We start from the raw sequence: 15020 nt of genomic DNA on the forward strand, positions 1-15020 counted from the left end.
ATTCAGTATTATTCATCCTCGCTAATGAATCACCCTGTGGAAAACAAGGATCATCAGTGGTCTCCTGCAGGCCAGAAGCCTATTCTTGTTCAAGTACAGATCTTGCCTATTAAAGAACATTGGGTATCAGCTCTAAATAGTAAACAGGGTATACTGTTTCAGATTCCATGAAGTGCAGCTTTAAATAGATTTGGTTTGGAAATGGAACAGGGAGCACACCACAGTCAGTGGATCAACGCTGAAAGCAGAGAAAAACATGATTACACTCATTAAGTGGGTACCTGTTGACACATCTACTGTCAAGTCTAATTATTTATTTAAACTGTTATTCTTTCTTCATTACTGCCACTGATACCAATGATTACCACAAGATTATTTTCAGTTTCTACAGCATGCCTCCAGAATATTTACTTCTCTACCTCCCAAAGGTTATTTGGGGAAGTTTTTGTCCTTCTCTGCCCACCAATCCCCACCTCCAAAATATGGATGGAGAGCTAGATGGACGGGTGAAAAGACAGAGATGAAATCCCTCTTTCTCAAGAGCAATTATTTCTTAACCTTTCAAGTCTTGCTTAAACCCCTATTTGTAGTTTCAAGATGGGTTTCCGTGCAGAACAGGGGCATACTTACAGTGTTTCCAAGCTTACTCTATTAATATTTAACAACTGGCATTTGGAGAAAAGTTAATATAACCGCAGCTTCTAAATGAACCACTTAGATCTCTGCCTAACAGGGCTATCAAAAACTATAGTATTACATGTCTACACGACATTCTTTTCTGATAGATTTATCCACGAAAACACATGAAATATATTAGAAAGGAGTTTTTGCAGAAGTAATTTAGGGACTAGAGAGGGGCCAAAAGATGGGCAGGAGTCATCCTTATGTTTTTGGCCACTACCATTTTGTATAACCCTCACTTTCGTAGGAATGAGAATAAAATCTAAACAATAAGCAGCTTCTCTGTCTGATCTAATTACAGAGGAGTTCTACAGTCCATACATCACCCACCTTGTTTGCCCATGACACATTCTTATGTGACGTGTATGGTGAATAGCAGCTTTAAAAACTGTATTAATTTTTAAAAGTATTAATATATGTTGTTAATATATATAATATAATATAACATATGTTATATTAATAACACCATAATTTCTACTCGATACTGTTGATTCTGACAATTATGAGGCATGACAACAAACTTTAATTTTTTTCAAAGGTCTGTGTAACTAAAGTCACACCGACAGTTCAAGATCATGGAAAAAACATACCAAAGCCATGACTGAAATATTCACCAAAACAAACGTTTACAGTATTTTAAGTGCCGATATCAAATCTTCCACAGAGTTGCTATCCTACAGGGCCCAACGTTAGGAACACCATATCAAGGGTGTCACCGCTTTTTCACCCAAGACTTCTCAAAACGACATGGAACCCAGCAGAGCTGACTGGGAAGTGCAAATATTGGCTGGTTAGCTGCAAAAGAAAACTTCCATCTTGCAAATTTTGCAACCACCATGCTTCCTTTAAATTTCTTTCTGGCCCCTGTTTTCTTGACAAACTCCAGACAAATATGTTCTTTTGCCAAAGGCCCAGCTCCTTAGCACTGGTCCCCCCCAGAACAGGGGTGTGTACACACTATGGGGCCTGAGTCTCAAAAACCTCTAACTCATTTTCTGTATTCTTAGGATTCTGGTGTTGCCACTGTAGCCCTGAATAATGTGTTTTGGGGATCTTGTGGGGGCAGCTAAAAGACAGTGACAGACACGACAAGCGGAGTTTGGTCCCTTCAGAGCCAGGAGCATTGACAGAACAGTATAGTGAAAAATTCCCTTCCACCAAAGGCCAGGAAACCGGAGAGAAGCCCTCCTGCCACATGCTAGCTAGGGATACAAAGAGACAGTAGAAAAAGAACATAGACAGTAGAAAGGAACATAGCACACCTGGGTGGCACAGTCATTTAAGTATCCAACTCTAGGTTTCAGCTCAAGTCGTGATCTCCCAGTTGTGGGATCAAGCCCCGAATTGGTCTCCATGCTCAGCGGCCTCTGCCCACCCCCCACCACTCATGCTCTCTCCCTAAATAAATAAATAAATAAATAAATATTTAAAAAAAAAAAAAAAAAGTACATAGCACATTATAGACACTTAAATACTTGTAAAATCTGAATTTTCTGTGTTGCCCAGATTTTTGTGCTTTTGGTATTAAACCAGGAAGGCTACAAATTGAAAGGGTAATATTAAATCAAGGAGAGAGAAAAGGAAGGCTGTTCACTGCTTCGGCCATTTTTTCAGGTTGTAGAGCTCATGAAATACTTTTGCATTTCTTCTGTAAAATCAACCTTCATCATCATCGCCAGGATGCCTATTAGCTTTTCATAAATATGAATCCTCTCTTACCTCAGAGAGCAAGTTCCTGGAATGGTCAGACAACACAAGGTTTGGCAGACTGCAATGCCGGTGTCTGTAAACGAAAAAGGTAAGCGTTACTCTTAGGCATTAAGCTATATTTATCATAAATTCAGATATATAGAGCAGTTTCTTGTTTTGTAAAACATTTTCACACGGCCTCCCCTCATAACGACATAAAGAATATTTGTTTCAAAAGACAACACCTCAAATTTTAAAAATTACATGTCCTCTCAACCCCAGAAAGCAAGAGATGCTGCTTTAGGTGAAGGAACTCGCTTCAAAAAGGCATGGAGGAACAGACAGAAGGAGAAGGGAACAAACATATTTCTCATGACTAACTCCACAAATATATTATGAGTGACTATTACTTTCTTCATTTTACAGATATGGAAATGGAAAGTTTAGGAAAGGAAGGTGGGTGACTTGTCCAAGACTACATAGTACATACAGCAGTGTACAAGTTTGGACTCTCAGTCTCTGCCTGTTGGTCCAGCGATCTTTCCTGTATAGCTTAGTCTCTCCTGGGCTATTAGGTTAGGAAAACACAAACACCACACTGACTTTATCCACTAGACTGGGTAGGAGAGAGAATAATACAATAAAACCAGAACATCTGATTGACATGAGAAAGTAGAAAAAAACACATGGGATTTATAGCTAGTCGGACTTGTCTTCCTCTTAAGGATGTCCTTAGGCAAGTTACTTAAACTCTCTGAGTGTCAATTTCCTTATATGTAAATGGGAATTATAATATCTACTTCCTGGCCAAAACGCAAACTTTTTTTTTTTTAAGATTTTATTTATTTATTTATTTGTTTGTTTATTTATTTAACAGAGAGAGAGAGATCACAAGTAGGCAGAGAGGCAGGCAGAGAGAGAGGGGGAAGCAGGCTCCCCACCAAGCAGAGAGCCCGATGTGGGGCTCGATCCCAGGATCCTGAGATCATGACCTAAGCGGAAGGCAGAGGCTTAACCCACTGAGCCACCCAGGCGCCCCATAGGATTTCCCTCCATTATTTCGTATCTATAGGAATGGACAGTGGTGGTATACAAAGCATGAATATTTCTTCCTATGAGCCCATGTTTATCTGATCAAAGAATGACATTATAAGCACATAATGCTGGAGAATATCTCTGGATTGGGAATTTCTTCGATTCATATGCCTAGTTCTAAACCACTGTGATATTTACCTATGTGTATGTCCCACGGCCTCCCCTAACAATGACACGGAGAATGTTTGTTTCAAAAGACAACACCTCAAAATTTAAAAATTATGTGTCCTCTTGACCACAGAAATCAAGAGATGCTGCTTTAGGTAAAGGATGTGCAGGTGCATCTCAAATTGTTTGAAAGTCTGTGCCTTTGGGCTGGAAGTTCATCCCTTAGGTTCAGAAAGATGGAGCTTCCAACAGAAGAACATAGGGGACTCAAATAGGATTAAGAATAATACATGGTAGATAAGATACCTTGCAAGAAAGTCTTGTCACAGGCCACCAAACTCATTGGTCAAATGACCAAAAATTGGTCATTATGACCAATTTTACCAAGAAGGAAACCAAACTTCCAAGATCATATGGTTAATACGGAGCAGACCAAAATATAACCTTGAATCTTGACACCAGAACCAGTGAGAACCCTTCTGTTACATGATGCAGCCTCCCATTTGGGAGTACATACCATATAAAAGTCAACTGTAAAGTCACCAAAGCACATTTAGTATTGAGCCCTGCTTCCTTGACAAGTGAAAGGAGAGAGAGAGAGAGAGAGACGACTTCATATCTGTGGTCTAACCAGAAGGTGACACATTATGAAGCTGTTCAATACAGAGTTACCATGCAGACTTTCTCAGCTCTCCCCAGTGCAGCTTCAGAGATGCAACATCTTTGGCAAATTCTCAAAACATAAGCCACAGAAACAAAGAAGCCAGCACCCCTGAATTCTCTCTCATCAAGAGGTCTCAATGCTCAGCTGTAGAGAAGCTAAAGCCCCTCGCTACGAAATTCACCAGCCCTCTTCACATGATTCAAGGGTCAAGTGTCCTCAGTAACTCAGGTGTATTATCTAATGCAATGGAGTTCTCCACTAGACCCAGTGGCAAACCCCACTAGAGCCATCTTGTTAATAAAGCCAGTCATCCAGAGCCACCTCTGTATTTATGACTGCTGACCAAGACCCTGGCAGTCTGCATCCTTCTTCAAACCACCCATCCTCTCTCAAGAAAAATATTCTCATCTTCAGAAGCAATTTCAACCCAAAAGGAAGAAACCTGTATGCTCAGCATTCAGTTTATAAACCTTCAACCTATTCATTAAAGTACAGGCAAAAGCAAGATTCACCAAGTCAACTTGGAGCTCGGATGGAATAGTTGATAATTTACACTGTATTTTGGGAAAAACAGGAAGGAACAAATGAAGCCAATGAAAAAGAGAGAGAGGGAAAAGCAGAAAGGAATGGAAGGATATAAGAAATGAGGAGAGCAGAGAGAACTGTTCCAGTAGGTTTTTCACAAACCACAATGGCTTCTGAACGGACCCCCATACTGCAGGACAATTTTTAACCAACACAATTCTGCGATAATGAACCTCACAGTATGAACACAAATTCCAACCAACTGACACCAGAATCACTGTGGCCAATGTAAAAATACCTCTTAATACTTGATATTTTACAAGTGCTATAGTACCAATGACCAACATGACAGAGCCTTGTAAAAACTTACACTAAGCCAACAAACGGTTAACTCTTGAGCACCGTGGTCCCAGATGTCCCTCCTGAATATGGGGGTGTTATCTTGAAAAGAAGAGCTGGATGGGGAATGAGTGCCTGGGTTCTGTTCTTAGCACTTTAATTCCCAAATCTTCTGTATTAGAAGTTGTACAAAATATGTTTTTATGTGTTTGTTTGTATCTCTTTTCATAGGTCTTGACCATGGCTGTCCCTAAACCACCTGTGAAAGTCCAAAAATTACTTTGTTTGCGTTTTGTGTGTCTGCCTGAGTTTTAGGTAGGGGTACAGGTAGAGGGAAAGGATTAGTAAGATCGATTTAAATTAAACTATTTACTTGCTTAAATTAAATCATATACTAGATTTGCTTAAATTAAACACTCTCATAATCTTTAACATGATTATTAGGAAGTCTGTCTCTGAAAACAATAGGAATGTTAGACCAGACCAAAGGCATCAGGTAACAAACACAGAAAGGCCTCAATTCCCATCATCAGATCCCATATAAAGAGCATTTTTAAATGCACTCTACTCTCTCACCCACCACCCTAAGATACTTATCAAGAATACAACATATTCCATGGCTTATGAATGATTTGGTTGTCTCATTAAAGTAATGTTTGCCAGTATTTAATTGCTTCCCTCCCTGATTTTAATTTCCTCACCTGTCAGCATCTATCAGAGGCACTGAGATCTTCTGACATCCTGGCTGATTGTGTTGAAATTAATCAGATTTTTAAAAAGTAAATTGCTTTGGCCTAAAGGTAATGCTCAGCTTCTTAATGTGATATTTATAAGGGTTCTATCAATGAACTTATAATCTAGAAATTAGATGAGAGGCTTTAGGAATCCTAAGCAAAAATATAAGTAGCTTACAGATTTCTAGCACTGGACTTTAAAAGGTCAGGACTTAAAAAAAAAAAATTCAATCAACAAGTGCTTATTATAAAGACATACAGCACGTGCCTGCAGTCCCTTTTGGCTAAATGGAAGAGAGGAAGACATAAAGCTACCTTAGAAAGCATGGAGAAACAGGTAAAAATGAAGTTGAACTCATTTTGACTGAAGGAGCTGACGATCTGATCACTCAAAGGGTGCATTTTGATCTACAATTGTGACCAATTATATACATTATGTTCTCACACAAATTAATGATTCTACTCTGTATCTCCATCCAGTGGGGTGAAGCTGGTGTTACTGTTAGTAATAGTAGCAATATTCCCATTGGACAAGTAACAAAGCTGAGGCACAGAGTGGTGAAGGGACACCTTCCTAGATGCCTCCTTATGGGCAGACCAGGTCCTGTGATCTGCATAAAATGAGAAATACAGAATGATCATCTTGGAATAAAAGAGAGAAAAAAAAATTCTTTGCAAACCCTCCATCCATAATTATTCAGTGTTAACTCTTATGCTCTTATCTATCAGTAACAGTGCTTAAGACACTCAGGAAACCCACAAGCACTAAGCTGTTCTATAAGAAGTAAATGAAATGATGGATTGAGAAATACTTTGTAATATGTCATACTATCATGAGATTATTTTTATGTATTTATGTTATTATTGCTACTTTGGAATGCAGAAATATGCATTCAGGCAGTAATTAGGTCCCAAAAGCAAACCTATATATATTAGCATCACATCTATCTTTCAGTTATTCTGCTGGTTCTAAGGTCCCTAAAATAAACAGAAGAATGAAAAATGTTGTATGAATACCATTGGAGGGAGGAGGAGAGTCAAGGGGAACATATGGAACTTGGTGGTTGATTTTCACAGAATCAGCTTATTATTAACCATACACAATCTAAACCCTAGTAGGGTCTTATTTTTCCAATGGACTTTAAGCCTCTTACTCAACTTTTAAGCATCCCAACCTAGACCTGACTCTTTTCCCAACCTAGAAAGGTTTGGTGAAGTAGCCCTTCTCATATCCCTGGTAGGATCTATTTCTAGATCACCAAAATTACCACCCTGTCTTCATATGTTTATTTGATTACATGTCTTGAGGTAAGAAACCCTGTCTAACTCAGTTTTTTGAACCCCAAACCCAGAATCTGATCTTTAGTACTCAAGAAAATGTTGAATGAATGAATGCATGGACAAATTAAAACAGTGTTTTATGTAATTCCTAGGGCACCTAGCTCAACGCATGTCCTATTAGAAGTGTTTAGTAAATGTTGGTTGAATTGACATTAACTGAAAATTTAATTTAAAATATATTATTCAACTAAGCAACTCTAAAAGCTACTGAGTGAGGAGTCCAATGAGGACTTGAGTAACCTGCAATAGCTCAGTCATCATTAACCCAGTAAAGGTGTGGACAAATGTTCTTCACAGGAAAAATAATAAAAGCTTAACACACAAGTAGAGATGTAGGCAGGAGTTGAATAAATTCATGTAGATAAAAATAGGATTTGCAAAATTAAAAAAAAGGTAATTTCTATACAAAGTAACATGAATGAGATCTAGAAACATCTAGAAATGATCTAGAAGTAACAAGAATTTTTTTTTAGGATTGTAGGTATGAATAAAATCGAGAAAGAAAGGATAGGAAAAGAAAGGGAGAGAGACAGGGAGAAATTCTTAAAATAATGAATTCTAAAAATCAACTCATATCTATAAAATATAAAAAGAAATCATTGGAAACAATCAAAAAAACTAAAAGCCTACTGAATGGGAGAAAAATATTTGCAAATGACATATCTGATAAAGGGTTAGTATCCAAAATATATAAAGAACTGATACAACTTAATGTCAAATAAACCCAAAGAATCCAATTAAAAAACAGGCAGAAGACATGAAAAGACATTTTACCAAAGAAGACATCCAGATAGCCAACAGACACATGAAAAGATACCCAACATCACTCATCATCAGGGAAACACAAATCAAAACTACAATGAGATATCACCTCACCTGTCAGAATGGCTAAAATCAAAAACACAAGAAATAAAAAGCGATGGAAAGGATGTGGAGAAATAGGAATCCTCTTGTAGTGTTGGTGGGAATGCACACTGATACAGCCACCATGGAAAACAGAATGAAGATTCCTCAAAAACTTAAAAATATAACTACTATATGATCCAATAATTCCACTGGGTATTTACCCAAAAAATACAAAAACACTAATTCAAAAAGATATACACACCGCTATGTTTACTGCAGTATGATTTATAATAGCCAAATTATAGGAGCAGCCCAAGTGTCCACCGACAGAGGAATGGATAAAGAAGAGGTGGTGTACATATATACATATGTATATGAAGATCTGAGCTGTTCTTTATCTCTCAATATTGGGCAGCTAAATCTTGGAAACACAGAGTTACAGTGGCCCATCTTAAATGCTGACTCTTTTCCACTGTCAGGATGCGACACATGCTTTTCCTGACATTTACATATACCTAAATATATATAATATATATTTATATATATTTATATATTATTAATTTTATCTATTGTATTATATATTATTGACATGTCTATTAATATTAATATTAAAGTTCCTATTATATTAATATTTATAGATACATACTATTATTTTGTATTATATAAATATATAATTATATATTATAAAAATATATATGCATATGTCATATACATATACAATGGAATAGTACTCATCCATACAAAAGAATGAAATCTTGCCATTTGCAATGGCATGGACCTAGCTAGAGAGTATATGCTAAAGTTAAATAAGTCAGAGAAAGAAAATATATGATTTCACTCACACGTGAAATTTAAGAAATAAAACAAATGAACAAAGAAAAAAAGAGACAAACCAAGAAACAGACTCTTAACTATGGAGAACAAACTGATGGTCACCAGAAGGGAGGTGGGTGAGAAGGTGAGTGAAACAGGCGTTGGGGATTAAGAGTGCACTTACCACAAGGATCGCTGAGTGACGTGTGGGCTTGCTGAATCACTATACTGTACCCCTGAAATTAACGTAACACTGTACATTACCTGTATGTTAACTGTACTAGAATTAAAATTTTTAAAAATGAAATCATTGGAAAGATTAAAGACAAAAAGAGTTAATCAAGCAAAAAGTAACATTTATTAAACAAACTACATTTCTGCAACTGAGCCAAGCATTTTGCATACTTCAATCCTTAAAAATATTCTTAGAAGTTGGGACGCCTGGGTGGCTCAGTGGGTTAAGCCGCTGCCTTCGGCTCAGGTCATGATCCCAGCATCCTGGGATCGAGTCCCACATCGGGCTCCTTGCTCAGCAGGGAGCCTGCTTCTCCCTCTGCCTCTGCCTGCCACTCTATCTGCTTGTGCTCACTCTCGCGCTCTCTCTTTCTGACAAATAAATAAATAAAAATCTTTAAAAAAAAAATATTCTTAGAAGTCATTATTATATACATTTTGTATCTGAATAAACCAAGGCTCAGAATAATTAAGTAATCTGGCTGAGTTCCCCCCCCCCCCCGAGTAAGTTATGGTACTAGAATTTATATCCTAGCTATTTTTCCTTAATTACTGAAGTATACTTGATACACAATGTTACATTAGTTCCAAGTGCAAAAGTGTTCCATAGATACACATGGTGATCCAACAGTAAGTCCTGCTATGCTCACCACAAGGGGAGCTACCACCTGTCATCATATGTGCTATCACAATATCACTGACTCTATTCCCTATGCATATCCCAACTTTTAGACCCACAGACTCATACTGTTTCCATATCGAACAGAGAAGTAGGCTGGAAAGAGAACTTTAGACGTAGAAGTCATGGCAGAAATCCAGAAAGTGATGTGGACCTGGCGGGGAGGGGGTTGGGGATAAAGAATATAAGCATCCAAACCTGCTGCAATCCTAAGAGAGACATAGCAAGCAGTGAAGGGGATGGAGGACTCAAAGCTACCCTTGAGAATCGGAGGACTGGTCATGTATAAGACACCCTACACATTTGCAAAATACATAGCGCTAGAACTCTTAGGGCTGAAACCATGAAAACTCCAGTTTCAGAACAATGCAGAGGAGAACTTTAAACATGAAGCCGTCCAGCAGTAGAACAAATGGCCTCCCCAAGAACTGAAGTGCTCAAGTAGAGGCTCAATTGCCATCTATCAGGGAAGGTGTGTGTAGCACCCCCGCAGTGGGAGGGAGTCAGCATCCGAGGATGGGCCACTGCGGCTCTGTGCTTCAGAGATTTAGCTGCCCAGTGCTGAGAGATAAACAACAGCTCAGATCTCCAGATACCAATCTGAACAACAGCCTTTAAAAAGGAGACCCCTGGGTGAAAAGAGCACCCATTCAGCACCTCCACGGAGAGGCAAAGATGCGCCACACATTAGACAGGCAGAAAACACATTTGAAAGAGTTAAACCTGAACTGCTGGTACATAATACATGAGCCTCATGAATGGCTAGACAGAGCCACAACCGAAGTCTCAGAAAGAAAGAGAAGAACCTAAATGGTCCACACCGAAGCAAAGGTACAAAGTATCTGTTTTATGCAAAGAAAAGGAAGTCATGGAAGGCCTAAGTGTAGGGAAGAGCTGATTCACAGGATGACCGAAGATCACATCAGAGCTCACTTCTGGTAACCAAGATAGCCACAGAGGAAGCAGAAAAAAGTCAGAAAACAAAGTCAAAACAAAACAAAACAAAAAGGCAAAATAGCTGACAGGTGGGAGAGCGCAATGAAATGCTGAATGAGAACTAGGAACAAAGGAGATCTCGCAAAAGAAAACTCAATATATTGGAAAATGAGAGAAGAATCCATTTGAGAGTGCACTGGACCAAAGTTTATAATCAGCCAGATTCACTCATTTTAATACACTATGACCTGTCTGACCCCGATCCCCCCAAAATCTACTGTAAATAAGAGAGGGGGACTGAAGAGAAAACATGATATCTGGGTCGAGCACTATGGCTTTTCCCAGCATCCACCATCACAGTGTCAGTCTGACCAGTTTTTACTGAAGAAAACAGATCACATAAAATATTAACATCGGTAAGAACGAAAGCAAAGGGTAATTTTTATTGGACAACCTCCCTCCCATAGGAAAGAAAAAAGGGAGGGAGAGGATTCTAGTAAAGAAGTGGGAGGCAGGGGTCGTCCAGCAAGATGAATTCGCGTGACAGATAAGAGAACGGGTGTGTGTGCAGTTACTTTTCCTGAGCTAAGCTAAGCCAGGTGAAGAAGGAAGTGGCTACTTCGACCCAAAGTCCCTGAGTCTCTTTTCCCCCACAAAGCTGAAATTCTAAACCAGAAAATGAACAAGCACTGAGCCACTCCTTCAACTTCTCTCAGGTCTTGGCAAACACAAAACCCTTTCTGTTTAAAGAGCAGCAGTGGTCACTACAAAGAGTGGGAAAAGAGGGCCATGGTACGGGTCTGAGCACAGAGTGGGAAAAATACGCCAAGGGCTTCATAAGAAAAAAAAAAAAATATATATATATATATATATACATATATATATATATGGAAATCTTCCCAAATAAATTCAATAATTATATATATTTGGCATCCCATATTCACAAAAGAAGTTCAGAAACATCTACCTTGAGATTCCTGAAACTGGCACAGGAAATCAAAAGAAGAAAAGAGGAATTCACTAATAACCGGGTTCTTGTCCAAGCTCTGCCACTAACCAGTGCTGTGGTCCTGGCTAGGCCCCTTTTGGCTCTGCTCGCCTAAAAAACGAAAGGACAGGATTAGATCAGTGGCTCTCAACGCCTATGATGAGTGTTCTTCAGTGTTGACACTGGCACTGATGGGGCAAGAGCAATCAAGAGAGGGTAAAAATGGCCAAAGTCGTAACACAAATCAAGCAGTGGCACCAAAATGTCCTGAGAGCCATTGTACGTTTCACCACCAGGTCCCCACAGGAAAGGGGAGACGGGGCTAGTTCCATTTATAACGCTCTGCCATGCACTAAACATGATTAATTTTATGAAACTCAATCTCTGAGCACACGTCTCGCTAATATCCTGCGTGACAAAATATAAAGTAGGCACAAAGACCTTCTGCTGAACCCTGAACAATAATGGTCATCTTCAAGAAATGCACTTGTATGACTGTCCAAATCAAGAGCTAACCCAACAGCTCTCTGCATAGAACTTTCACTTTTATTTGAAAGAATGACTGACAAACTGTGGTCATTCAGACTTCGTGTTGCCAGACACTATCTCAAAAATAAACCAAGAGATTCCATCATTTCAAGGAAAAAAACTAACAGAATTTGTTGCCAATGATAAAAATCAGTTTTAAGGTAAAAATTAGAATTTTAAAAACCTTGCATCTACTATTATTGTATACTTGGTATATTCTTAATAATTTTATAATAATATATGATAATTATAAATACATATAACAACAATATATTTTTTGATGAAAGCAGTGGTGATATTAATGAATGTGATTTTGTTGTTGTTACAGAACGAAACTTGTCAACATCTGGAAAATTAAAGTAAGCCAGTATTTCCAAATGAGCAATTTGTGGTGTTACAGAGGTGGAGATCAATTCAAAGTGAATATTAGACCAATGAATTTTAATATAACACAGTATAAAGAAGTTTAGTGAAACGATTTCAGATTTCACATTAGGGAACCACCACCTATCAAGTTTTGGTGTAATATTAAAAAAGGAAACCCATAATTACATCTTTTCTACTTCTTCCAGTCCTTTGGTAAATTCCTTCAGGATTTTCTTTATAAACTTTAATCAAAGCATATGTTGTGACAAATTGACATTTTTCTCACTATTTTTTTAAAAATGTACTCATTTTCATACAAACATTTTTCTTTCAAATCTTTTCTATTTCTGTTTTAATCTCTAAGATGATATCATTAGCTATCATCCATATAAACAAAAACTCATGTTAAAGAATGTAAACAGGTCCTGAGACCAAACCCACAGCACTTGGATGTGACTTACGTATGCTCCCTTCCAGCCCACTATCAATCTCCTTTGCTTCTAAACCACGAGGGAAGACACAGAGTGGCTCAGCGATGCCTTTGGACCCTGCTCCTGTCCACCGTTACGTAGCGGCCACATCCATGAATGTTTGGAAACACTGAAACATTTGTGCGACTTCTCGGAGTAGGCCCCTTATTAGTAACAAATATCTACTGTGTGCCTTCCGTGGGGCAGGCCCCGGTTAAGAGGACACTTAGATCGGAATCCAGACTCCATGACTATTTGGGGCATCCTCTCGAACAAAATACAAAATCTCTCTGCATCTGTTTCTTTAATGTGAAATAAGAATGGCAATAGAGCTACTTCATAAGATTTATTGTATAGTCCCACTGAAATGACCCACTAAAATCCTTATTACAGGGGCACCTGGGTGGCTCGGTCAGTTAGGCATCTGCCTTCAGCTCAGGTCATGATCCTATGATCCTGGGATTCGAGCCCAAGGTCAGGTACCCCAATCCTGCTTCTTCCTCTTCCTCTGCTCATTCTCTCTCTCTCTCTCTCTCTCTCTCTCAAATAAATAAATAAATCCAACCCTACAACTCACAATGCCTAGCATATTGAATGGAAAAAACCTCAGGAAATCTTACCCATTGTTATGATAACTAAGATGTCTCTCATTGTTTGCGATGCACATGAAAGAAATAAACACAACTTAACCATATAGTATCAGGGGCTCAAAATCTACCCCACTCGCTGACACATTCAGCTCCATGAAAACTCAGAGGCAAAAGTATCCAGGAGTCCTCACTTCTCAACCCCAAAGTGAAAACAATCCGTCTTTGGTCAGGAAGGGAAGCAGGGTGGTCACAGTGACCAGGCACTGCTTAAGTTCCTCCAGCTTCTGGTAGTGGACCAAGCAAGGACTGCCTCCCCAACATCACTCTCCAGGCACTGTAGTGACAGGTCAAAGGACAGGGAGGGAGAATCTGGACCTAGTTCTTGATCAGACAAGAGAGGGGACTTTCATTTTCTCTTACCCCCAGCCCCCAGGGGCAAAAAGTCATGTTCATTTCATCTCTTTACCCCATGTAAAGCCCAGCAGGAACAGGGCTGGGAAAAATAAGGATGCTCGTCAACCCGAGGTCAAACCAAAAGAAAAAGAGATGCCCTCATACTGCTAAGAATAGATTGCATGTAGGAGAGAGGAGGTGCTAATAAATTTCTTTCAATTAAAAAGATAATCTGGAAGAAAAGAACCATGCGTGCTTACCTATAATTTCTTTATAAAGATATAAGGGAATTAATCATTAAACTAGTTATACTGCTGAGGCCCAATTTCATTTTTAAAGGAAAAAACATGATGCCACCTTTATTTTACTTCATCAACTCCACACACAACCACTCAAGTGTCAGTATCTTACTAGCCCGATAAGACTTTAACTGCTGATTTAATAGAATGATGTAAGTTATGCTTCCAGAATAATGTATAGAAACGATTATGCCCCCTTAACAGCACTTGGATCTTCAATCAGGAAATTCAATTTTAGCTGCAAAACTATGTTTTGGCAAAAGTGCAATTGAACTCAGTGTACTTGTCACATTTCTAAATATACTCCGGTCACCATGACAACAAGGGAGACTGATGGATCGCTTAAAAGAGTACGGTATATTTAATTGTCAGCATTTTAAACCAACTCAGAAAAAATGCTGTGTGATAGGTCTACTCACCATGGTTACTGCCGGCTGAGTCCATAATAATAAAAGGCTCACATACGCACATTGACAGCGTGCGCGCAAAGAACGTAAAAGTCATAAGGCCCTGTATTTCCCACCACGCTACACACCAGACTTGAAGAGTTTAGCAATGACTTGTTCTCATTAAGGTGCCACTTGAAAACCCCTCTCCTAGACTGTCAGGATCTGCTTCTGTACCCAAGGTTGTGACAGCAAATCCCAACTCCAATTCCAACGTCTGCTCCCTTAGACTAAAGATAATGATGAACTTAAAGCT

General features: G+C 38.8%; 1 protein-coding gene across 2 annotated transcripts in view; it reads right to left on the reverse strand.

Annotated features, from left to right (window-relative positions):
• LOC111150501 (LIM domain containing preferred translocation partner in lipoma) overlaps positions 1-15020 on the reverse strand; it is a 647570-nt gene that overhangs the window by 483570 nt on the left and 148980 nt on the right. The window contains exons 3-5 of one of the 2 annotated variants that reach the window (XM_022507994.1): positions 11652-11783; positions 9020-9071; positions 2401-2464 (exon numbers count right to left, since the gene is read on the reverse strand). The gene's annotated coding sequence lies outside the window, so the exon portion shown is untranslated. The remainder of the gene's footprint in view (positions 1-2400; positions 2465-9019; positions 9072-11651; positions 11784-15020) is intronic. The other variant, XM_022507986.1, reaches the window with a different exon arrangement.

Source organism: Enhydra lutris, unplaced genomic scaffold (genome assembly GCF_002288905.1).
Source record: "Enhydra lutris kenyoni isolate GAN:26980312 unplaced genomic scaffold, ASM228890v2 scaffoldscaffold2, whole genome shotgun sequence".
Lineage (NCBI taxonomy): Eukaryota > Metazoa > Chordata > Mammalia > Carnivora > Mustelidae > Enhydra > Enhydra lutris.